The 26735-nt window shown below is 43.9% G+C and overlaps 1 protein-coding gene across 8 annotated transcripts in view; it reads left to right on the top strand.

Moving 5' to 3' along the window:
• SGMS1 (sphingomyelin synthase 1) overlaps nt 1-26735 on the top strand; it is a 1111197-nt gene that overhangs the window by 928564 nt on the left and 155898 nt on the right. Inside the window, exon 1 of one of the 8 annotated variants that reach the window (XM_086921968.1) lies at nt 13929-14006. The exons of 6 other annotated variants lie outside the window; for them this stretch is intronic. The gene's annotated coding sequence lies outside the window, so the exon portion shown is untranslated. Of the gene's footprint in view, nt 1-13928; nt 14007-22141; nt 22161-26735 lie in introns of those variants that run through there. One more of the 8 variants, XM_086921965.1, reaches the window with a different exon arrangement.

Consider the following 26735-nt stretch of genomic DNA (forward strand, 5'->3'; position numbering starts at 1 on the left):
GTTCCTTAAACCATGCGGAGTATGCAGGTGCCGTGCATGAACTCCTGTGTGAGTGAGTCATGCTGCCTGGGCTCACTCACTCCACACTTGTAAATTGCGCCTGCACCAGGCTTTTTCTCATTTACAAAGTTCAGCGCATGGTCAGCCCCCACACCCCCGGGAATGACTGCTTCCTACAACCTGAATGGAAACAACATTCAGAGCAAAGAAAACAAGTTCATTTGATGCAAAGAACTGTTAACAAAAACCATGTCCATCTATTGTAGATCTGGCAACTTAAACAAAACAGCAACAAAAAACAAACTAGCATTGGCATAGCCAATAGGTCTTGCTTTTTGGACCCTGCAACAGCACCAACTATTGCATGTCTAAACACTTATAAGGTCCCAACTGCGAGACCTATTGGCTATGCCAATGCTTGTTTCTTTTTTTAAAACTATTATTCCTCCTTACCCTCTCGCCCACCATCCCATATCCGTGCTGGCCTCCACTGGTTGCTTCTACCCTCCCACCACCTTGTCTGTGTTGCTTCTTCCCTCTCACCCCCCCCTTAGTCTGTGTTGCTTCTTCCCTCCCACCCCCACTTAGTCCGTTTTGCTTCATGCCCACCGTAGTCCATTTTGCTTCTTCCCTCCTACCCCCTTAATCAGTTTTGCTTCTTCCTTCCCACTCGCTCTTAGTCAGTGTTGCTTCTTACCTCCCACCGTCCCTTTATCTGTGTTGCTTATTTCCTTTCACCTAATGTCTGTGCTGCCCACCCACCACAGAAAACAAGCATTTACAATGCAATGGTTTCGCCTTTGGAAAAGTTAGAGCTATTGGCATTGCTCATGACATTTCTTTTTTTTTTTTACTTATAAATAAATGGCATTGTTATTTACATTGCCAACCTCAATGAAGGAATGAAGGTCGAAGTCTCACAATGCCTGTCTCACAAGGCACACAGATACACAGCAGTCACCCACTTCACAAAGCATAACATACACTCAACATCCGGCATCACAAGATATAAAATGCACTGCAGTAACTTATGCAAAACGCACAAAGTGTGCAGGAGACCCCACAAAACGATTTTCAACCTATTCTAAATGTACAACACAGCAGCATGCTCCACAACAAGGTAAAGCCAGTACAACATGCAAACGTCCTCCACACAATATAAAATAAAGAAGGATGTGGCACTACAGCCAGAGCTGCTGATCATGGAAATGGGGAGTCAAGTTTGAGTCTTGTTGTCGGCTCAACAGCCTGTGATTCTGGGCAAATCAAGTAATATCGTCCTATAAAATGAATGCGACCTTGTGTAATGTAAATGGCGCTCGTGTGAAGCACTGGGGTCCAGTTTGCGCTATATGAAACTGCAAAAAAAGACCACCACAAACACTGCAACCTACCCCTACCATGCAAAAATATTCAAGTGTGCCCTACTAAATACACAACAGCAGGCTTGTATATAGGAAGAGGAGTTCCATGGGACTCAGTACAAGCTGAGTAGGCATGCACACATGTTTACATGCCTATTGGTTGCAACTCCTTCTAAAGCATGCTTCCCTTCCCACATCGCGAGCAATCAATAAAGTGTCCACTCCAGAACCAACATCCCTGCTCCTAAAAACATAAGACATAGAAGATCTACACTTCAATATTTTTGCAAATCCTCTCTGTGCTTCTAAATTTAGGGAACTTCAATTACATTTGCATGTGTGATCAGAATTCTTAATGGGCCTGTTTTATGATTGTTCTGAAAACTAAGGCAAAGGAGAGGGTCGAAGAAAGCACAACAAGTACTCCATTGCAACGGCCACCCAATACCCTGTCCACAAAACCAAATGTCTGCCAACCCAATTTTGAGTTGGTGGACTGCAAGCTTTCTGGGGGAAATCCACTGCCATCATCACTAAGACAACACGAATTCTGGCCCAGCTATAGAAACAGTGCTGAAATATCCGTGTACCATATATTCCGCAAGACATTTCTAATCAAGCTTGCAATGTTTGAAGCAGACAGAGGTGCAGCACGGTACAGGCGGTGGCAGGAGCCACGGTGCAGCCAATTTCGGCTTTTAAAGCACAGCTGGAAGCCTTTGTTCAAACAGACATGTCTCAACTATGGCCGAGTCGAGCGATCCTCCTAACCACGGTCATTCATCATGCCCACAGTCGCCTACACCGTCTGAATAGCAACAATTTACTTCAAGAGCTTAAGTCAATAAATCCATCAGAGAACATGAAAGGCCCGCGTTTATTAATATAAAAACCATTGGCAAAGTAAACAGACCTGACACGTAATGCAGCCATACTCCAGGGAAGGGATGGACACACGAAGAGGAAGAAAGCCTACACCGCTGACCAATAACAAGAAAATGGGCGTGACAATAAGCCAAGCATTAATACACAATGGATGGTCTCTAGGCGCACCGAGAAAAAACACAAGGTCTCGGAGAGACAGCAAATGCACTGTCTAGGCAATGCCCAAAAACGTTCAACCCAAGACCTCCATGAACAAAGTAGTCAGGATGGCAAAGTAGTTCAACTGACAGCCGACCAGCATTTCACCACAGCTCAGTTTGGATCTTATCAGTGGAGGTCACTGAACTGCGCCCATAATCTCAAGAGACACGCCCCCGCCAGCCCTACCTCGAAGGGATCACAGAGGTAAGGGAGGCTATCTCTTTGGCCGCACCAGGAGCAGCACAGCCGAGGCACTAGTCAAGCCACACACAAGAGGGTGGAGGGTCAGTGTCACCCCACAGATGCAGGCGTGGACTCATCCTAGTGACAAGCATTTGTGGGAGGGCAGCCTCATACAGTGTGTCAGTGAGGGCCCACCCTCTACAGTCTATGGAAAGGTTTGAATGAAGCCTTCATGGGGGGGGCACCATGTGTTGATCTGTTTATGGGTGGAGGCTCAGGTCCCAGGAGGGTGGAGCAGGTTATGTGTGGATGCATGGAAGGGTTTGAATGAAGCCTTCGTGTGGGGCGTGAGGGCACCATGTGGTGATCTGTTTATGGGTGGAGGCCGAGGTCTCTCTGTAGAATGGGTGGGCGTGAGTGGGGGCCACCTCCAGGTCTCAGGAGGGCGGAGCAGGTTATGAGTGCAGCCCTGCGTAGGGTCAACAGGTGCACAGCCAGCACGTGAGCTCCAGGGACATGCAGGGGCGAGTCCAATGCCAACCAGGAGGTCATGTGTCCCCCACCATGCGTGCCAGGGCCGCAGGCTCTTATGCCCCTCCCCCCGGCCTCTATAGCCTCTCCAGCAGGCAGAGGGGCTCGAGGCACACCTTGCACGCCCCTGCACCTCTCTGCAGGAACAGAGAGGGGACCCCCAACCACCCTAGAAGAAAACATAACCCCCATCAGGGAGAACCTGCTGCAAACATCTCCACTCCCACCCCAGCATGTCAAAGGGTCATGAGGAAGCCCAGCCCCCGCCCCTCCAGGCTCACCCTGTTGCTCCCCCCCTTCTGAAAGAAAGGAGCCCCTGGCCCCCCATCCACTGGCAGACCCCTCCCTTCCCCGCCCGGACCGACCCTTGCCCACCCAGAAGAGTGACCCACGTGAGGGTGGGGGGACTCACCTTGCACCAGCCGCTTCATCTCGTTGTACCGGGCCCACATGAAGTTCTTGCCCTCCTGGGACGGGAAGGGGGCCACCACTCCTCACGGCAAACCGCCAGAACGCGAGCGCGCCGCCAGCCATGGCCGCTGCGGATTGGACGGAGGGCGCGAGGCGCTAGCGCGTGAAGGCCCCTGCGTGAATCGCTCGCGCTGCTACCACGCGCACACCGTGCAAATCGCCTCCCACTGCCTCGTGCAACCACTCCGGACGTTCGATGGGACTCTTAACTGTGAGCGCCTCGCGCCGGGCCAGATCCTTCACCCAACCCTCTGGAGCTAACCACGCCCTCTTTCTTTCTAACACCCCGCCCATAGCAGAGCTCGAGCCAACCCCTCCTGTCTAGCCTGCCTTAGTAACATGAGGGGCGCGAGACCAAGGCTCGGAGCCCGAACACCGTCACGCCGTCCCTAAACCAATAGAAAAGTAACAAGCACCTACGAGGACAGGGGGGGGGCGGGAGAGGAACGGACGGCGGGAGGGGCGGGAGAGGACACAGGGGGTGGGAGGGGGGCGGGAAAGGACACGGACGTCGGGAGGGAGGCGGGAAACGTGGGGACGGCGGGAGGAGGGACACAAGGCAGGACAGCAGCAAGCACGGCCCGGCCGGACCAGATTCGGGGGCGTTCCCGGCTTTTGGCTGACGTATCATGACGTAGCCAAAAGCCAAAGATTCTAAGGAACGCCCCCGTGTCTGGTCCAGCCATGACGGACGCCTCTCTGTTCCAATGGCTAGGCTCCATTTATGGAGCTAGCCAATGGGACGGGGGGGCGTGTTCCAGAGTGCTTACTGTAATCAATAGATTTCTCTGGAGGCGGAGCCTAACGGCTCCGTCCCCCAGCGAAACCTAAAAAGTGCTATGATGTGGTCAAGCACTTGTTTGCAAACATTTAGCCATCCGCTCAGTAGTATAACAACATAAGCAAGACCTACTGGCTTTTCCAATGCTTGTTCTAAAACCCTATCAGCCGCTTCCTTACCTTCCTGGCTACGTCTCACCCCCTGCCACCGCACATCAGCAGCTGCTCTCAACAGACACCCCTAAATCACAACAAACAAGTTGGTAGGATCGTGACAGATCTAAGTTGTGGGTAATTCTAAGTTGTTGGTGAAACAATTTATTTGGAGGAGGAGCAAAAATGATTGCGTCCAGAGGCCAGTCATTGCTTTTAAGTAAACTGCCAGGGACTGATCTGTGAACACAAAAAGTTCTTCTGCTGATTTATTTTATTCAGTATCAACTATGACGCCAAATTTCTTTCTACCCTAGATGCTATCCTAGCAAAGGCAGACTGCTTATACCTTGTGTAGAAACCTGTGGAGCATGCCTGCTTTTTAGACATCCTGGTCTAAGAAACCCACCGTGACGTCACACTCCTGCCAAAAATTAGCACCGTATTGCAGGTCTGTTTTAACTTAGCTGATTATGTGCTTTTGGAATTACATAGTTAAACAGAGCTATATTCATGTTTGACCCATAGGATATCTATATGGCAGAAAAAACGTAATTTAGGGATTTTTCGGTAGAGCCTGGGCAGCGAGGCATTGCTCTGCAAGGCGTTCTGTATTAGAGTATGGACTTAAAGCTCCACCCATAATTTTCATTGGCTTGTGTCACAGCCCTTTATAAATGTGGCTTCTGATTTGTTAATAGGCTTGTTAGTACCTCCTTAGTTCCACCTTGTCCTCGTGTGTAACCCCCCCATGAGGACTGGCCCTTTTACTTAAGTTATGTGGTATGTCTGATTTAGTCTGCAAGTACTATTTTCTTTAACCCCTTTAATGGTGGTGCAGCCGAGCTCTTTGCCAGGGCCGGTTTCCCGCCGATTTTGTTACAAGGCCGATTTTACAGCTATGCTACAAAAACTGCCCTGTAACAAAAAAGGCCCCCAGGGGCCTAAAACCGGCCCCACCCGTGCTGCGCACCAGGGGATTGCCGGTGCCCGCTATGGCCAGTCCGGCCCTGGGCACGACATACCTGCAACTTTTAGCGCGCCAGTCACGCTTTCACTTACCAAGCAGCCTGGGACAATGGAGGCCAAGGTCTCCCATTTATAAGAGTTTGGGCTATTGGCATTGTAAATGACAAAGCCTTTTATTTGCATTTACATTTTATTTATTTATCAAAAACGATAAATAAAAGGCACTGTCATGTACAATGCCAATAGCTTAAACCCTTGCAAATGCGAGATCTTTTGCATTGCACATGCTTGTTTATAGCAGGTTGTCTGGAAGGCATGCCTGCGCCATAGGATTTTATGCAAATGTAAATGATAAAGGGCTCATATAGGTTCTTAGACACCAGTAAGTAGATTATGGCAGCTCTTTTCATTTCATACTTTTACACCCTCCTGGCACCTCATGCCCAATGATGAAAAACACCCCAGGGTCCTTAAAGAATAATTCTAGTTAATAAAATCTTAAGTATCTCTTCCAGCACCAAATAGCTGAGTTGTATTGCAAGTAGACGTGTTTATATCATGGTTGTCCTGGGTTCTAGTGGGCACTAGTGTGATGAACCGGGGCCGGTACTGCTATCTCTAAAGTTAATGGGGTCGTCAAGAGTATTTCCCAGCACATGTGCTAACAACTCCATATAGGATTGTTTCGTGTCTCGTGGTTACGACATGCATATTTGGATGGTTCCATGCCATTTACACTTTGCTCCCAGCCAAAACCCTTCAGCAAATTAAAAAGAACCCGTAACCATGCTGCACATCCCATTGTGTTGTGCCGCACCGACTGTCACTATAGCTGTTAAAGCCCTAGGCGGGAAAGAACCAGCTTCAAAATATTTAGCATCCTCCAGAAGGCTCTGCATGAAGAATCGCTGTTACTAATCCATGGTTATGCAAATGTCTGCACACCGTAAGCCTAATAATGTTGGTCTTGCTGAACTTCCTATCCATCGTGACAACAAATGGTTCAGTGCCAGATCATACATAGCCTAGGTTCCCCATTTTTGACTTTACACTTCAGCTCAGATTCATGAATTTCACAGATTCAAGAGACCTCAAAATCCCTGTGTTCCTAGTGTTATGAAAGTCATGCACACCATAATGGATAATCGCAAGGCTGACAAGCAGATCATTGGAGTCTTTTCAGACCATGAACATGAGTATCCTTGGACCCAGACTTTTCTTGAAGTTCCCCGTCCTCACTACTCCTTGTTCCCTGAAGCACTATAAAATGTCTGAAAAGCAATAAGAGTGCTATGCAGAAATCTCAAATAAAATAATAGGATGCTGTCTCAGGAATTTGGCATTTCAAAATGCTTGCTCATTTTTTCATCTCCTGCACATCAATTTGTGAAGCAGCCAATACTTCGAGGAAACAATGCTTAGTCTTCCAGTTTTTGCCCTCTTTATGACCTAACAGAAATAATCTAGACTAAAAACATAATCTTAAAACCATGGAGACAATAACGGACGAATCTGCGATACAAATGAGGTGTTTTTAGAAAACAAGATTATTAAAGAAGCAAAATGAAATGGCATGATTATTGGGTCTTGCATACAACAATGCATGCATGGTCTATTATTTCGAGACACAAAGTTCTCTTTCAGTGGGCTTAGAGCCCCTCCATTGCTTACCTTTGTTGCCACTCATTTTCTTGCTTCTTATCCTTTAGCTGTGTGGACTTTCCTTCCTCTTCTTGTGTTTGTCCTGCCCCTGGAGCATGGACATATTATCCTGTCATTCCACTGCTCTCTTTTTTTAAGCACTATATTTTTAGGTCTTGCCTACGCAGCCAACATTCGCTGCATAGGAGGGGACCTTTTGGAACTGATCAGCATTCTGGGCAAAAACATGGACGTTTTGAATTACTTTCCATTGCAACGTGTGCACATTAGGCGTTTCCCTTGCGGGAGCGAGCTTTGGCGACAGCTGTTTGTAATTATCTTGCAAACAGATGGTGCCCCTGCTCGCTCCTGCAAGGGAATCGCTCTGTGTGTCTTGGATGCAGGCCGTGCCTGTTGCCTTTTAATTCGGTGCCACGCCGCACGCTCCCTGAAAGCAGTTATACGTTTTTTTCCGGCAAGAATCAAATGCCTTTAGAAACCAATACTTTGCTGGTCAGTTGTTCGCTGTGTGTCAGGAGCTCTCTTGTGTGTCAGTCTGTCTTTCTGGTGCAGCTCCTGTGCCTTTGTCAGTGTGATCTCTTGTGTGTCTGTCCGTCTCTAGGGTTGTCAGTTTGTATCTCCAGTTAAAGGGTTGCTTTGGGGGCAGAGGGCGAGGGTCGCCTTCCCGGGGTCTCTGCCGGCATACATGCAACCACTCATACTATTGAAAGCGCAGAGAAAAGGTTGTGGGTGCGGTGGCGCTACATAAAGAATTGTCACAGTGATGGGCAGCGCCCCCCCCCCTAGACCTGTAGTTGGCACTCTGTCTTCCAGTGCCCGCTGCAACCGTGCTGGGCGTGCCGCAGTGTGCCATTGGGCGCTCTAAAAATGCAGCTATACCATTAGCAAGCACTGGGCTGCCCTGGCACCATGCCTTGCGGTGCCAGGCCCACCATGCTCTGGCAGATGGTCCGCACAAAGGGGCAGTCATGGTTCCGCAGCACCGCCCTCACTGAGGGTTTTTAGGCTCCGGCCCTCACTCTTTGCCAAGGGGCTGTGGCATGGTGCCAGGAGTTACTGTGACGCTCAATGCCTGCCAATTGTCTTGGCGCTGCCCTGCTTGTCCTTAGGTGGGACCCGTACTTCCCAGGCTCTGAATGTTGTTTTACACTGCTTCCCGCCCCTTGCTTGGGTAAAACCTGCCTCCTTTTTCGAAGGATAGTACCTAGTTTGAGGCATCTTATTCCCCTTGTCATTTCTTCATTGTATAATTTATAAATCGCTCGCAGCCCTGGCGATGACTAGAAGCGCAGCTGTGTCCTAGAAAGCAACAGGTGAATGTTGTCTCTGCGGGTGGAGAGGGGATTGGCCCCGCTGGGGTTGGCTGAGGGCACCGCCCTTGCAAATATTTATCTGGCCCTGCTTGTCCCCCTCATGAGATTATGTATTCTCACCCCAACAGTTCAGGCGTCTTGCGCCCAAATGGATAATGGGATTAGCACATCTCGGCCAAGGCAGTTTTTGCCTGATCTCAGGCTCCCCAGAGTGCGGGGGTCACACAGTCCTTGAACTGGGAGGTGATCGTTTTTAAGAGCACTTGATCATGCCACTCAACTGCTTTCTAAATGCTCGAGAACCGCGAGACATAAGGGTGTCTGCCCAAGATCACAAAGACTGTTCACACCTGGATTGAGACTTTCGATTTATTTTATTTGTTAAATGTAATGCCATGTCCCCTTCAGGTGCAATAAAACATATAGTTGATTTGTGTTCCTAGATGCGATGGGTGGTCGTTTTTAGCTTCTCAGAGATTTTGCAGCTTTTTAAACGTAATATACAGACTGTGGTTGTTTATACATGATATGGTTGTGATAGTTTGAACTAACATTGTCTACGTTTCGCAGTCTATGTAGGTGCCCTTTTGCACTGTGCTCTATGCTGCGGCTGTGCGGAAGGGTAAGAAACGGGGACTCTGTATTAACCTCAAATGGACCTTACAAGAATGAAACTCAGAGACCCCTGCCAAAATATTTACATATGTGTGCAGTTATTATAGGTACACAGTCGTCAGCTTGTCCTCTGTCGAGGCAGTTACTCTCAAAGGACAGCACCAATGGAAAGTGAAACTACAGGCCAGCATGTTTACTGCTATAAAAAAAAAATCCTATTACGTGTGAGGTGGTGGTGGTTGGAGGGGGGGGGGGGGGGGGGGTAGCTGTTCAGTTATATTTGTAAATCGGAGTTTAGGCAGTTTCTAAGCACTCCCCGAGTTCAGGAGTAGTTTTTTGTTTCGTAAATTGTGTAATTTGAGCTACTATAAAAGCGACAATGTGTCTTTCAGTTATAAAAGCGTCTGTTATATTATTGCTTTTGTTGTTGTTATTAATATTATCAGCCGTTTCAGTGTGTTTAGCATCAATCGCCTGCGTTTTCAGCAAAACACTGGGAAGGGGCCTCTGCGTCGTGTTATTTCTAAAGAATCTCTAATAACCATAGTAGGAATTCTTCACCCTGCCCCTTATAACTCTCACCCCCTCTCTCAAACCCCCTCTCTTTTACATCTGAATAATACAATGACTCTTGGCATTAAATAATTTACCTTTATAGATGCACTGAATACAGAAAGAAACCTTTATTTGTTGCTTTTTTCATAGTAGCTGACTTAAAACCAGCATTGGCATAGCCAATAGGTCTTGCCAATAGGTCCCGCCTTTGAGACCTTATAAGGGTTTAGTTATCCAGCACAATATCCTTGGTGCAACAACATCAACTGTTGTATGGCTAAAAACTTATAAGGTCCCAAAGGCGAGACCTATTGGCTATGCCAATGCTTGTTCGTTTTGTTGTAGCACTCGAAGGGCTTTTGTTTTCCAGATGCCTTCCTTGTGTGCTCTTCCCCTGCACCCCAGTGATGCTCTTGCCCTTGTGTGTTTCTTCATTCCCAAACCATCCCTCCCCCCGATCAAATTGCATTCCCAGTAGGGTGCTTCCCCCCTCCCGCTCCACATTGTTCTCTCCCAGTTTTGTGCCAACCTAGGGCCCTCTGTATTGCTTAAACCCACTTGCACCCCGAGTTTGCTTCCCCTCCCGTCTCCCTATTGCTTTCTCTCACCCAAACCATCCGTGTTGGAAGAAAATAGGAAATTAAAATGTAGAGGCTCGTCCAAGAGTACTCAGTACATCTGTTGAAAATGCAGGCACCCTATAATGTACCTGTACAAATCTCTAGCACATAAAGCATTCAAGTACTGACTGCTGGCCTTCGACAGAAAAAGGGGAGAAGGGTTGGATACAGACAGTCATGGTGAGTACATTTACTGTGCAAATCGCATAAGTCTGCCCTGAATTTAGCAAGCTCTTGTCTTTGTCCTTTTAAGTGAAATATATTTCTGATCTGTTTTATAGTAAAAAGCAAAACTCTTGTCTGATCAACCAGAGTCTGAACACTATGTCCTGACCTAACATGCACTGGGCAAAACTGCAGCAGTGAAATAAGCTTACACCAAACGCCTCCACCAAAATCCCTCACTCTGCATAGTCCTACCCCACCGCCAAGAAGAAAGTCGAGCACTCTATTTCCTACCACGTCCTTCATACACAGCAGTAAGTACGGGATATCAGGGCAGGGCCCATGAACGGCAGGAAAGTAACAATGAGGGAATCCCCAAGGGTCTTTAAAGAGCCTTTGTATGATCCAGAAGGGAGCTTGAGTGTAAACTGAGATATGCAGCAGGCAGCTCGCTGCATGTCGTGTGTTGGACGCATCCATGCAGTGTTTGCTTTTTAGCCAACCGTACTTTGAATGCTGGAACTTGTAGGCTCATAACTGGAATAGGAAAATCAGGACAACCGGTCCCAACTAGTGAATACCAGCATGTAAAGTACTGCTGGCTAAAAAGTCAAAACTGATGCTGCCATAAGTGGCATGGGTCAGTTGGCAGGTCTGGGCAACCAGAACACGCATTAGTAAAGCTAATAGGTCTTCTCTTTGTGACCTGTTGGCTTTGCTAATGGTCTATAGCCATGCTGTGTAGAGCATCCTGGATGGGCCCATAGGCGAAACATATTGGCTTTGCCAACTATGCTTGTTAGTACTTGTATAAACAGTGCTATGAATATAGCATTTTGCATTGAGGAAAAACACAAATTATGCATGTCTTTTTTATTTTCACCTACATTGAACTAAAATGAACTCGCTCAATGTGTATTGAATGGAATGGGAGGAAAGAGTCAGCTATGTTAGTGCATGAAAACCATGAGAAGGAGGACGTTTACAACCCCCCCCCCACACCCAAACAAGAATCTGCACGTCTTCTCCCCACCCTACAGTAACTGAAAGCAGATGTTCTATCTCTTCTTGCAATTCAAGCTCGTCTCAAAAAAAGCCTCGCCCAAGCCCCAAGAAGGAAAAGCCAAATTACATCAGAATAAAGTGGGGGAAGGGTTCCGGTCTGGCTTGTGAATGTATGTTTAAGAACCTCCTTCCATAGAAAAGCAAGATGAATACCAGACGCCCCAGTGAATTCGGTCCCTCCACCCTCCCAATGATAACATTTAGGGGATAAGGGAAAATAGGAAGGAGCTGCAGAAGGCCATCCAAGAACTAGACACTACTGCGGCATGACCGCCCATTCCCGAGTTCAGTGGTCTGCTTCATTTACAAAGCCGATATAGAACTTCAAAGAACAGTAATCGAAGCCTGCTGCCGATGCGTGCCATTAAGTTGGGTAATGGTAAGTTTGGCGCTCAGCACTCGATACGTCTGCTGATTTGGCGCTACAGCAGACATAATTTCATCTTCTTGGCTACTTTCTATAGCTTGACGGTTTTTAATATGTAATCAAAGCTACTTTGTGTTAGACCTCACGTGCAAAAGAAAAGATTAGTATATATGTATATATATATATATATAATATTTTGGTCAAAGACTCCCTCCAACTCTTCATTTTTAAAGGAGTAGTCAAGGTGTGTCAGTTATAGATTTACTGGTATATTTGAGTAAACCAAGGCGTGACAGTTGTAAGTTTCCTGCAATACTTGCATGTGTAGGCGTTTATACATTTAGCGGATGTGGGTTTGTATACGTGGAAATACTTTGAAAAAAATGTACTTACTCTCTATATCATTTGTTAATTTTTTGCTATTGGGAATGTCTTTCCGTGGAGAAACCTTTTGCCGCATTTATTTTGAGTGTCCTCATTTTTGTTACCCGTCCTGAATGGTAAATCAGTCCTGCCCTTGACAGGAGTAAATCTTAACCCTTATCTAGGCGAAAATAGGCCATAGGTAAAAAATGTGAATGATCAAAAACTCACGAGTTTGTTGGCGTTCTCCGGCTTTCTAGGGTATCCCTACGCTTTGCGCTCTTAAATTCGTTTTAGGTGAACAGATGATTTTGATAATCGGGCCTAATCTCTTCAATCCCTCTGTACTCTAGTTGTAAACTTGCATCTGAATCTGAACAGCGGAGGAGTAAGTACATCTGGTACTAGAAGTCGTAACAGTCATGAGCTCTGTTAATTTAATGGGAGTTTAAAACAGTTACTGCCATTGAAACAACTTTAGTTGTTTTTCCCCCTCACTCTATGATTACGTTCTTGCACTGTGGACGTGTTCTGTTTGCCGGCGCCTGAGCGCCTGTCGTGCTTTTAGTTGATGTCCTCTGTTATCTCCCTCGGCATTTCTCGGTGTAAAATAGTATTTTTGTAAAAAAAAAAAAAAAATCCCGAAGTTCCCAGAAACGGTTTCAGGTGCACTGCTCTGTAAGCATGCTTGGCTGGTTTGGTGTGCTATCCTACAGACTGAGTGACCGTGCAGCACCCAACAGCTGCAATTGAGAATCGCTCATTGGTATGCGCTATGTGCATAGTTCATGCCTAGTTGCAAGATAGAAACACTGTTTAAGGGAGAAGACAGAAATACAATCAGTGACCCTGGTGGGTTATTCTGTGTTCTGAAAAGGGAGGTGGACTATTTACTGTCTTATGCTGTAGTGTTCTTCAAAGAAGTGTCTTCAGCTCGCTCTCAAATTAAAGAAGGGTTGGGGGCTGTATTGATGATACACTGCTGCCATTCGAGTTCCTTGGTGCATATATGTTGCAGGCCTGTTAGTTTTTTCTTTCTTGCCCATCTTCATCGATCAAGTTTGGCTGCATGTGTGCCAGGAGCTATGGAGGTGGTGAGCTCGTCAGCCAGATACGAGAGGTTGCTAGTTGTGACAGAATTGTAAGAAGATGCAGCTGGTCTTAAGGTGGTTTGGCATCGCAAGAGCAGCCAGTGTTGATCCATTAGGTAGGGTTTGATGCACTCATTCTTCTTCAGGCCCTTGAGAAGCTTGCTGTGGCTTAAATGCTTGATGCTCTCGAGGGAGGCCATTGTCTAGTCTGGTTGACTACAGAGCAGGACATTGTCATCATCAGAGGCAAGTGTATGTGGGTTTGAAACGTAAAGCCACATTGTGGAAAGAAGTTTGTTACCTTAGTTATGTATGTTAAAACACTTTGTCACAATCAAGTGACTATTATTGTTCTTCCAAAATAATATTATTATATTCCACTTAACAGCGAACAGTAGGTCCAGTAATTGGGTCAAAGTTAAATAGTTACTTTTTAATAATTAAAGTTCAGAACTTGGTAAATAACTTTATAAATGCAATGTAATTTACAGATTTTATTCATATCTTCATATACGAGTATGTTTATTTTTTTACAGTGTATATTCCTTGACTGGTATGCCCTCATATGTCTTTCAGCAGCCTGTTAACTTTCCACATGATTCTGTCTTCGGCCTTGAACACCTGAGCATATCAAATTATCAGTTAGCAGTACCGTGAGTTAAATTTGTGAAAAAAAGTATTTTGAGCAAAAGCAGTTTTCTTTTACACGAATCATCAATTCAGTCAATCAAGAGTATTGTATAGTACAACAAATATAATTGTCCCCCAATTATTGTGTAGGCCTACAGTTGGGCCTCGTACACACAAATTGTGCAGGCGAAATGCGTCCTTAAGGAGGAAGTTCCTATGCGTCTTCCTACAAAACATACATTTGTGAAAGTTCTAAACGTTACTGGAGGGGATTCCATGCAAAGCAAGCAATAGGGAAGCCTTTTGATCAGCCTTTGTCCTCCTATTCACAAGGTATCCAAACTTTCCCATCAGTTGAAAGTAGTCAACTTTAAGGTCATGGCCAAGAGGGATTTCCAATTGGCTTGTCTGTGTCTAGAGTGGTATTGTGGGTAAAAAATGATGGACTAGGGTGAGGGCTTATTTTTTGCAACCAACTCTGTATTCACATATTCAAAGTAGAGTATAGTGTTAAAAGGTATTTAGGTAAAGCAAACATCTCAACGTTGATAAAAACATTTCAAGCACCTGTTCAAAACTAACAATCAGTACATTTACTGGATAATGACAACACAAATCGTGTTTCGAAGGCAAGCAATCCCTGGAATTTGGTGTTTTGATAAGCTTATAAGATACTAGTTTTCTTCTTCCTTCCACACAGCTGCAGCAGTAAATTAAGTACCAGAATTTGGCACGTCTGATCTGATAAAACTAATTGTGATTCCCCTTTTGTGATTGTGTCAAAGATGCACTAGTGAGTCTTTAGGGTGAATTGTCTCTCATGGATGTGTTTTGCTAAGTTGTTCTAATAGTCAACAACTTGTGACATAAGCACATTGTGATATTTTAAGAGTAACTAGTCACGGGTTGCAAATTAACTTAGTAAATATCTACTTTTCAATGCAGTTCCCAATTATGAAGCTACCAAAATAAGATGCCCTCGGCGATTATAAATTGAGTTAAATGATTATGAAGGAAATAGACAAAGGGGATTAATTGAGACTATGCGTTTTATGAGGTGGCATAAACATGAAGGACTGACATTTTTTGATAGTGGCAAATTAGGACTGGGCCTGCACCCGTTTTTCTAACTAGCATTGTTTACTTTCTAAAGAACAATCACTCTTCCATGCTGAGCGACACGCTGCACTCCCTCTTAACACGAGGGTAACTCGAGGTTCCAGGATTCTTGAAACCGATTAGGAAAGTGAGAATATTGGGCAGCTACAAACTACCACATAAGCTTAAGCACGCCTGGTCTTGGAGTAACTTTAACTATTGTCAAGGCCAATTGTTGGCTACCTAATGAAACATAGCGCTCAGCCTACAAAGAAAGAGTTTCATATTCCCCAAGTGCTACATATAAACATTTGACTAAGTTATATTAGTAACTTATTTAGAGTTCTTTAAAAGTGTTGAAAATTGGCCTGCTGACAGAAAGGACCACCAAGATATGTTAACAGTGTTACAACAAACTTAACAGATAGAAGTGCCTAGAGTGAAGAATGAAATGGAAGGCAGATAAGGAGTTCTAGTTCATGAGAGAGCCATGCATAATCTTGATCACCTTTAATTGTGTTGAGAGACCTGTTTTTTGCATCTTAAGCCCATACCATTATTGGTTTCAAGGTTTATACAGTTAATCTGCCTTGCACAAGTGGAGAAACTTTCCAAGCTATAGTGCAACTATGAAAGTTCTTCGACCTCGCACCATTTATTGTTCTGGTTTAGAAACTGAGATCTTTTCAGCAATAGTCCTTGGGCCAATTTACCTAGGCTTCTTTTGTGAGCTTGTTTCAGGGTTACCGAAACAAGAAAAACGGTCACCCAGGCCCTTGTCAGCAGCAGGCTCAACTACGGAAACGCCCTATACGCTGGAACCTCGGCCAAACTCCTGACACTAATACAACGCATGCAGAACGCCTCGACACGCCTGATCCTCGACATCCCCCCCCCCACAGCCACATCATAAATCACCTGAGACCTGCACAGGCTTCCTGTCAACAAGAAGATCACCTTCAAGCTCCTCACCCACGCACACAAGGCACTCCACAACACCAGACCAGCATACCTCAACAGACGACTCACCTTCTACACCCCGAACCGCCAGCTCCGCTCCGCTGACCTCGCCCTCTCCACCGTCCCCCACATCCGTAAAGCAACCACCGGTGGCAGATCATTCTCCCACCTCGCCGCCAAGACCTGGAACTCCCTCCCCATCCACCTACGGCAGACCAAGGACCTACTAACCTTCAGGAGGCTACTCAAGACCTGGCTTTTCAAGCTGTAGCAGCTTTGAGGCCCTCATGGGTAAGTAGTGCGCTTTATAAATGTCCTGATTGATTGATTGATAGTCTCTGAACAAATACTTCAGGTGGCTAAACCAGGGTTTTTTTTAAACCGCAATAAGCGTTTTAATTATTTTTATGAGCAGCGTGGAAGGTCAAATTGAATTAAATCATTAGTCCATCTGTGTCTGCCAGGACATTTCTTTTGGTTGTGGCTGATTTAATGCATTTTTTGAAGTCCTAAAGACTACCAGTTCATCCACACAGAGGATATATATTACTTGTTCAAGCGTCAAGATGTCCTTTGAAGCACATTCTGAACATTTACCTTTGGATAGCTTTGTGAAAATATCGGACTGCTCTGCATTGGACATTAACGATCTTAAATACTGAACATTTTAGCAACTTAAGATGTATACGGTTTCTGATCCACTAGTTGACAGTTCATGCTCTTTAATACACGTGAATGGGCACATTCTCTTTCTGAAAATGAGGCTAGGGTTTGGGATCAAGCCGAAAACCATGTTAACCAACTCCTTCATAAACCTGTTTTGTTCTGTGTGAATCAACGTATTCTCCCATCAGAAAATAATACGGAGTGATTGATAAAAAGAACCCAATCAACCAACTGCACTGCCTTACTGGAAATGTGCACTCTGATAATGGTTACTTGATATGAAAAGATTACAAAATTCACTGGGCACACTTGTTTTTTTAGATTAAGAATACATTTTAAAATCTTTGCCTGCTTACAAGCATCTCTAGCAGACCATTGTACTCCCAACTTACAGTGACAGCAATGTGCTGAACTTAAACATTAGCTTAGAGGCCACTTTTGAGGAAGACTAAAACTATTGGAAGAAATAAGCTGTGAGTGGTGAGGCACAAATTTCAGCTAATGATTGTTGTGTCCTTCTAGACACCGAGACCTGATAGAAATAACATGTTATTTTCTGACTATGTTTGTGTGAATGGGTTCTGGAGTTGAAAAGATTACCTTGCTGTGTGCTGAATAGGTTTCTTGTTGTTATACGAAACCAAGAAAAACGATATGGAACAAAATGCTGGATACAAAGAAGCTCTGTACATCTAGTTTAAAATGCAAACCAGGAAGTTGGTTTACTTGAAGAAATCCATAAGTTGCCATCTTCTGTGTAGCTGAGATAATTTGAGATTTAAAAGCAAAGCTGAGATACCTTGACTCTTGACTAGAAAAAGTAGGAAAACAAGGAAGCTGGTTTAACTGTACTACTGTTAGTTAAAGGAGACCTATGCACGTCCTTTAACAATTCAGGTAATACTTTTAGTCACGCAGTACTGAAGCATAGCTTGTAACACCTCTACAAACCTGTCCTACTTCGAGGAGGACCGTTTTACCTGGCATTTCAAGGCAAACCATTATACTAGAAACTAAAGAAAAAGTGGGATCATATAGCAACCACAAGAAATAAAACAGAGCTGAGAAACTCCCATCAGCCCACCCTTATGGCGGAATATCATCATGTGGGATACAGATAGTAAATCCAGACCTCGCCCAACCCATCAGTCGATGGTGCAGAGATGGATTTCTGAGGTGGAACTCTGGCCACAGTGTTGTTCAAATGGTGCTGATGATGTGCAGTGCTGTAGGATGTGTGTGAAATTCTAAAGTTGGCTTCTAGGGCAAAAAGTCAAGTTTAATAAGGATTGTCCTAGTGTCAAAATTTAAATAACGCCTGATAGTCTGAAAATATAACTATAACACAGCGCCAGAATATAGTTATATTTTCAGACTATCAGGCGTTATTTTAATTTTGACACTAGGACAATCCTTATTAAACTTGACTTTTTGCCGTAGTAGCCAATTTTAGAATTTCACACACATCCTCTCAGCACTGCACATCATCAGCACCATTTGAACAACACTGTGGCCAGAGTTCCGCCTCAGAAATCCATCTCTGCACCATCGACTGATGGGTTGGGCGAGGTCTGGATTTACTATCTGTATCCCACATGATGATATTCCGCCATAAGGGTGGGCTGATGGGAGTTTCTCAGCCCTGTGTTATTTCTTGTGGTTGCTATATGATCCCACTTTTTCTTTAGTTTCTAGTACAGCACACACATCTATTTTGACCGAACATCTCTTCTTTTGTTGTTACATTTGAATAGGGGTTTTGAGGTGTCGGGGTCGGTAAACTAACCCCCTTAGACCCTCCTTACAGCCAAATTATTGGAGAAGTATTTTGAAAAGACGAACTTCTGCTGCGGAACAGGAACGCGTATCAGTGCTTGCAGAAAGCACGGATAGTATGAGATGTCACAACGTAATGTCCTTATGTGTGTGAATTTAGAAAGACAGACTGAGAGACTGCCCTTGTGCAATGTGCTCTGACGGAAGAGGAATGAGTGAATCTGGTAGCAATGGCACCACAGGTCCAGTGGACTATATGAACACCTGATTCATTTCTGACTCTTCTGCAGTATGGGGGTAATACATCATAACCAGTGTCCATGTAAGTCAAAGGTTTGACGTGATCTTCACAAGAAACAGAATAAGGAAAATGAGGATGATTTAGCAGACACAAAAATCTCTGCACCCTTCAGAATTGAGGATGAATACAATTGTAGTGCTGCCTTTCTCATGTAAAAATGTGCTTACACTTCTGAACAACAAATCATTATTTTAAAAGTGATACCAACAAGAAGGCATGCTGTGGGACAGACCTCTTAAATCAAACAAAAATAAATAAGCAAAGGAACATGTTGCAAGCACAGCAGTAACCACTTCAAAATGAACCGTGGATGAGAATCCATAGCTAGAGAAAGGGTGTGCAGTACTTCAGGTTGTGCAGAACTTAATGAAATCATGTCTTCCTCACAAGATTCGCCTCCTCTTGACTGAGGTCTTGTAAATCACCAGTCACAAACGTGTGCTTGTACTTAAAGATCTGCTAGAGTCCTTACTAGGAAAGTTGATGACTTTAAGGACTTAGGAAGGGTTAAAAAACCAGTCACATTAACATTTCGTAACTCAAATTAACAGGATTCTTAATAGAATAATGTGATAAATTGTTAAGAAGCAAATTCTATTTTCCACGGTTTTACAAACTTTATTTTGGATACTTAATTTTTATGTGTGGGCACGTGCGCAAGTGTGTGTGTGTGTGTGTGTGTGTGTGTGTGTGTTTTTAACTTATTTTATTTATTTAAAAATGTTTTCTAATGACAGCAAAATCATGTACTGCAGTTACATCAATGGTATGAGATATTTATATATATCGTTACTGGGCAAGTATGTAAACCTGTCCATGGTGCTCTGCAGGGTGTCACATCGCAACCAACAAGCTCCTTGCTTGCCAACATAAGATAACCGACCGGGAAAAGGCCGAGGGCAGCATCCATATGCCTCTCTGTATCTCATACACCCCATAGATTGCCCTATCCAGCATCACTCTTCCACCATGGTCGTCCCTCAATCACTTTATTCCAATTTGTTGAGGTAGTCCTTGGGTGGTCCCCATATGTTACCTGGTCTAGCCGTAAAATGTTGCAGAGGCATAGTCCTCTAATTCGGCATCTAGTCTGTTTTAGTAGCCATGTTGCGACTGGGCTATGAAGTAAGCAACCAATGGAGCGCCACTAGTTGTTTAGCTAATAGCAGCATTATAGCAGCTGTCTAGTCCAGGCTGAAATGTTCCAAACTTCCCAACAGGGCGTCCAGTGATTCCTGAGTGGCCTGTTTTGTTAATTGATATAGCACTCTAATTACAGCCTTCAGCAATCCCATATTAGTGGACAGTGTCTTACAAGTAAAAAGAAAAATTGGCTTGGGAGGCCCAACATCTATAGCATTTGGGATTACGTGTAAGATCAAACCTATGTAAGGTTGCTGAAGAGCAATACATAGGGTATTGATATTTAAAGTGCAATAGCTCGTGCCTGTGGTTTGCGGAGCTCAATTTTTGCATGGTTGTAGCTGCTTTTCTGGCACTGCTCGGTAATCTCTACCCATAAATCCAACTTCCACTTCCTTCTGGAATGTAAAGTTGCTTCTGTCGGCTCAGCATTGGTCATTTCAAACAATATGGCAACTCACCGTTGTGCATCTTACATCCTAATCAATTTCATAAGTGTTTTTCCTTTACTTAAAGAAGTATCTTCCTGTTAAATGTGGAACTCAAAATTCTTTAACGTCATAAGCAACAATTAAAAACTACAACAATACCTTGGTCTCTAGCTGAATTAATAGAATCTGAGTCACCTGTGAGGAGACAAATCCACCTAAATTTAAGGCAATGAACAAAACCCTGCTCTCCCTTCAAAATGCAGTTTTCATGATAGCTGAAAAGTTAGAGGCGATGAGCAACCGAGCATCACTTGAAGAGCTTGGAAAGAACTGCATACAGCCAGGGCAGGAACAGAGGTCAAGCTACTGCTGTATTCCCCGTGTGCTGCCTTGCTACTTCTATCCCCACCGTTCTCTGTTGCTCCCATGCCCCGAGCTTGTCCATCACTTCTCCGAAATGTTATCTACCTCTTACTTCTTTTTTTGAACCCCTGCCCCTTATTGCACACTGCCGCTTGGCAGAGTTGACTTGCATTATCATGCTCAGTCTCTTCAGTTGCTCCCCTGCATCTTACTCGTGTTCTCTTATTTTATTTCAGATTTATTATTATTAGGGTTTTTTGTGTTTTTTGTGAGGGCCCATCAGCTTTTATTTGCTAGCAGGCTGCTCCTGTCTTGAAGAAGGACTTTCTGGGACCTACTTTTTTAATTTTATTTATTTATCTGTCCAAGATTGGCGTTAACCATCTTTGAATGGTAAATTCACAGTAACAATTTTGAGAGGGAGTTGGTGCAGCATAAGGCATATATGCACATTCATGGTGATGAAAGTGCATGCAGAAATTATGATCGAGGGGTAAGCAATAAAGTAAAAAAAAGTAAGTATGCTATAGCATCACAATGGCTACATATACGTGTGTGGTGATGCATACACTTCATCAATCAGGCCAGCCATTTTTTTCACTTTCGTTGTCTATGATGATGATCAGCATTGTTAACAAGCTAGCAAACCCAAAGGGTTGGCTAACGCATTTTAAAGACGAGGCCTATTGGCTTTGGCAGTGCTTATCTGTTTCTAGGCATTTGTCTAATGGATCTTCTTTAGTGCCCAGGAAGCAGGCCTAGATCCTCTGAGGTGGTGTGAAGGGCCCTTTCCATAACCTTTTGCCAGAAAGTTTCTTCTGCTAACCTGGACCCCACACTGTCTGCTTGTATTAGCTTGCTGCCATGTGCTTTTGGGGATTCCATGAAGTACTTTGTTTACAACAGCCTTGAGAATATTTCAAATTTTAAATAGAAACAGCTGGCCCATAAAAAGAACGTTGTGCATAAGTGCATGCACTTGACCACTGTTGACTCACTGATGCGGTACATCTATTAAGACCCAACTCTTGTGCAAACTCGCAAATTCCAAATAATTTCTGTAAAATGCTAAGATTAGGATTTTGACAGCCGATGCAAAGCTTGGTATTTGGCACCAATGAAACGTTTTTCTGCAATTTCTTTTTACACCTTCACTAATATCACAAACGTGTGTTTTTCTATAGCACTGATTACTATTTTCTATAGCACCGATTACTTATTTGTTGCCACCAATAACCGTTGCTACACAATATAGTTGTACTCCGTTTACCAACCTAGGACGAATGGAATTTTGAGTTGACCGTGCCCTGATGGATTTCTTGCTAAGAAAATGTATTTTACATTTACGAGCACTCTATTAATTTCTTCTCTTTCTTGTCTTTCTCTTTGGCATTGTCCAGTGTTCCTTCCTTGCTGGCAGATCTAGCCTCAGCTTTATTGTAAGTTCCCGTACGGTCTGTGGCCTGTCATGTCATTTGCTTCATTGTGACTGGTGTTTACTTTGCATCGCAAGCACAAAGGAATGTGGTTGGTGCAGTCTGTGATTGCTTGGTATGGTATTAAAGGTCTGTCCCTGCATTGGAATGTTAACCTTTTTCTCTGCTCTAGTTCACGCCCCCATCTCTGGCCAGTTTCATCGTTATCTATTTTGTTTGTGCTTCGGTCCCTCCCTTTACCCTTCTTTGTGCTGCTTGCTCTTTGCTCCTCCTTACTTTTTTCTTTTCTCCTTTGCTTCACTTTGAGTTACACTTAGCTTGCTGCCAACTTTTTTGTTTTTTTTGGCCTCTTAGGCCATCATGTTGTAGTGACAAAGTCATTATTTTCTCGTTTCAGTTAAGATGGTGAATTAGTATAGGGAAATATGAGCGGTGGATTTGCGAGTCTGTTAGTTGGATTGAAGAGTCTAGAACAGTGGTTCCTAAACTTTTGACTCCTGAGGACCCCCATTGTGTCACCACTGGAAGCCGGGGACCCCCAAGAAATTTTTATGATTTAAATTTCAAACATTCAAACAGTAATTCGAAAACAATAAACACACATGTGCACACAAAATAAATACTCAAATTACTAAGGATTTTAGTATTTTATGTTGAAAGAATTTGCAAAAAACAGGAAGATTAGTGCTGCATCTCTGTGACTAACTTTTAAATGATTGGTTTTATTGTGAAGTACAAGGCTCCTGCCAGGGCCGGACTGGAAACCCAAAGAAGCACTGGCAAATGTTTTCAGGCCAGTCCCCATACAGTGCACCCCAAGTGCAGTGAGTGAGCCTGACCACTACAAAGGGGGCTTTGGGATGCTCTCCCCCCAAGAAAATGTAAGAAACAATAGTGCATTCTGCAACAAATGTATCATTACATATTGAATTGTATCAGCTTTTAAAGAATAGTAAATGATGGCCTTACTATGCACTAGGGTACGACAATCTTTGTTGGGGTTCTTCAATGATTTCCTTATTATCACCCTCCAACAGTGACTCATCTCTCCATAGTACCTATTTCACATGTATTTCATTTGTTTTATAGCATCTCTCATACCATTGAAGGCACTTTACATCACACACATATAGGGGCAGGTTTACAAGCCCCTTGCGCCACGGGTGCGTCACAAAAAGTGACGCACCGGTGGTGCATTTTAGTGCCCCATATTTCCAAGGCAGGAAAAGCCACTGTGCATGACTTTTCCTTGTCTTGTAAATATGGCCCATTTGCACACAGCACTTTGCGTGAAAGGGGTGATCCATGGGTGTTGCTGTTAGTGTCCCTACGCAGCAGCCATGAAACCAGACACATTTCCAGATTTACTAGAAATCGTGAATCTTAAAATGCGTCTGAATGCTCTGCCGCCCCAGGGAAGGCGTAGGGAGGCGCAACAATAAGAAATGTATTCATTTCTACTCGTTTTTTGTCCTCTTTCAATGCGTGTTGCATTCTGCAGCACGCATAGAAAGAGGATATCACCTCTGGTGATTGTTTATGCACAGGAATGTGTCCCTTCCTGCACATACACAATCAGTAAAACAATGACGTTTTGCAGATTCTATGTGTGCTAATGCAGCACACTTAGAAGTTGAAAAACGCAATTTCTGATTGTTTATGTGCAGGAAGGGAACCCTTTCTGCATATAAACAATCTCCCCACGACGCAGGAATCCTACAACCATGGGTAAATGTGCCTGTGCAGGCGCATGGCAGCAGTTTGTGCGCCAGCGCAGAGGGAAGCACAGAGATGCAACATATTGTTGTAAATATGTTGCATCCCTGTGCTTTGAAAGTGACTCAGTGCGGCGCAGCCGAATGGCTTGCGGCACATACTGAGTCACTTTCCTTGTAAATCTGCCCCATAGAAACAATGATTCATACGTGTAAATCAGTTTATAGAAAATGTTACATAAGGCAAATGCGACTATAAGGTGTAGGATTCACATATCATTCATACTGGTAGGCATTTTTAAAGAGTGCTTGGTCTGGAGAAGCTCAAACTCAGGATTCAGAACATAACACAGTGGTTAGCATTGACTTTAACAATAAAAATGTATTTCCACCAAAATAAACCTTTCTAGCAGCATCAGATAATGAAAGACTTGAAAAATACATATGTTTCTAACTTGTACCATGCAGTTTGCAAGCAGCTCTTTGATGACATTTTGTAGGTCCCTGTGCTAGTTTACGATCTTCATTTATGAACTGCACAGTAACAAAAGAATCTCTGTGACAAAAGCAGTAACCCACTAACCTATGCACATAAAAAACAGTTTTTTAAAATGCATGGTACACGTTCTTTGCAGCAGGCATTTTAACCCTCTGTGCTACATTAGATAAGTCAAAGCTGCCACTTGACAAAACTCTCATCTCTTTTCAGCAGGTTCATTAATCACTGATGTTATCTTGACACTTTTATTGTTGCTGGAAACCTGCAAATTCTACAAGGAACTTAGTTGTGCTTTTTAAAATTACTGCCTGAGGACCCCCTGGGAATGTGTCACGGACCCCTGGGGGTCCGCGGACCACAGTTTGGGAAACACTGGTCTAGAATGTTGTTTGGGAGATCAAAGTAGTAAGATTAGGTTTGGGATGAGTAAAAAAGATGGAGGAGGGAAGAGTCTCTACAAAGGGATTAAGGAGATCATAGTAGTAAAAAGAGGTTTGGAATGAGAGCAAGGGTGGATACATGAGGGAAGAATTTAGAAAGAGTTGTTTGGGAGATCATAGTTGTAAAATGAGGATGGGGTAAGCTGAGGAGGGAAGAGTTTAGAAAGGGTTATTTTGGAGAAGGTAGGTTCGGGATGAGTTGGAGTTGAGGTAGAGGATATATTGAGAGCGGTATAGGGTGAGAAAGGGTAGTGTATTGGGGAGAGTGACATTTTTTTTCTTTGCATATGGGCACGCCTCATGTATAAGCACAGGCGCAGCAGGGCACAAGCGCTGGTAATAGCATCAAGTAGATGTGGGCATAGATCACACACATACACACGCACACCACCTCCGCCTTCACGCCACAGGACTGCAACATGCAGAAAAATAAAACACATCTGCAGCACCAGTGCAACAAATATTAATTAGCACAGAGTGCAAGGAAGATGCTGCAGGCTGCAACTACTGCACCACAGTCTCAGACAAACAGCACGACATACTATGACTGCCAAACATAACATTGAGTCGGAGACACCAACAAAAATATATTGGGGCAGGTGTTGCTGTGGGTCATTGCAAACATAGGAAAGAGGATTTGTGTGGATTCAGTCCTGAACTGGGTACAGGATGAACGAGGAACCTTGTTTATTTCTTTTTCATCAGAGTGTAGACTGCTGACCTGGATTAAATTGATCTATCCTTTGGGCAAGGACCTGTAATGTCACCATTGTGCAGCAGAGCATTTTGCCACAAGCCCTGATGTTGTGGATTCGGAGCACAATAATAGCCGACTATGTAAATCAAATCCGGTCTTGCTCCAAGAATTTAGAACTCCTTGCCACAGAGATCAGATCAAATCCTTCCACTACTTCCTTTAAAAAAACTGGTTAAAAGGCTACTAATTAACGAACGTTAGCAAGATGATCATGTTAGTGCGCTCTGTTAATAACCAAAATCTTGAAATATTTCTCACTGAAGTTCTATGGCATATTTTTCCCTTCTTTTTGTTCTAATCCTAGACAGCCCCTTTAACTGCATCAACTGTTGATTGTTAGATGTTTTTTTTATAGTAGCGCTAAATTGCACCAACGATACTAATGTAATACCTTCCTTATGTTCTGTATAATTGCTACTACAACGCTGTACAGCGCTCTGATACCCTCTTGGGTCTTGTTCGCGCTCTATAAAATTTTAAAATAAATAAATAAATCACTTGGCTAAGGAATGCATAATAAATGCAATTAGTTGCAGCCCCCCCTCATTTTTAATTCCTGTTGTTGTGCTCTTTAAGAATGGCTGTATCTGAAGTTGAAGCCTGCAGAACATCCTGGAAACCAGTCACCTTTTCAGGCCATCTAATTTACCACAGAATTGCTGCAAATCCAGTGTTTTTGAAACCGCTTCCCTTTATTATACAGCTCTCAGATTGTAGTACATAGCTGGGACTCTGTTCCTCACCGGGGGGGGGTGGGGGGGTGGCGTGGGGGCTGGGGGGGCAGAGAATCTTTTATTGGTAAGCCTTCAAGGCAGTAGAAAGATCCATTGAAAGTAGATGGGCGTAGCCCAAAAAGTTAATGATACGACTTGAAATTACACTCCTCTTCCTTGATCTGAGAGATTTGTAAAAAAAAATTAGGGGAAGCTGTTGGCTTACAGTAATATTCCCTGCCGTCTCATGGGGATGTCTGTTTTTGCCTGGATGTTGCTATGGATTTTCCAGTTAAAAATGAGGACCAGTGCAGATTGAGAAGGGTTAGCCCTATTTCACATAGCAACATTGTTTCGTGTTAATATTTCTTATAACGCATGAAGCCACGTATTACGCCACGTATTATTACAAATTTCCTTATTTTGTCTGAATTGTTTGCAATTGCAGTCATAG

Source organism: Lissotriton vulgaris, chromosome 5 (genome assembly GCF_964263255.1).
Source record: "Lissotriton vulgaris chromosome 5, aLisVul1.2, whole genome shotgun sequence".
NCBI classification, from domain to species: Eukaryota; Metazoa; Chordata; class Amphibia; order Caudata; family Salamandridae; genus Lissotriton; species Lissotriton vulgaris.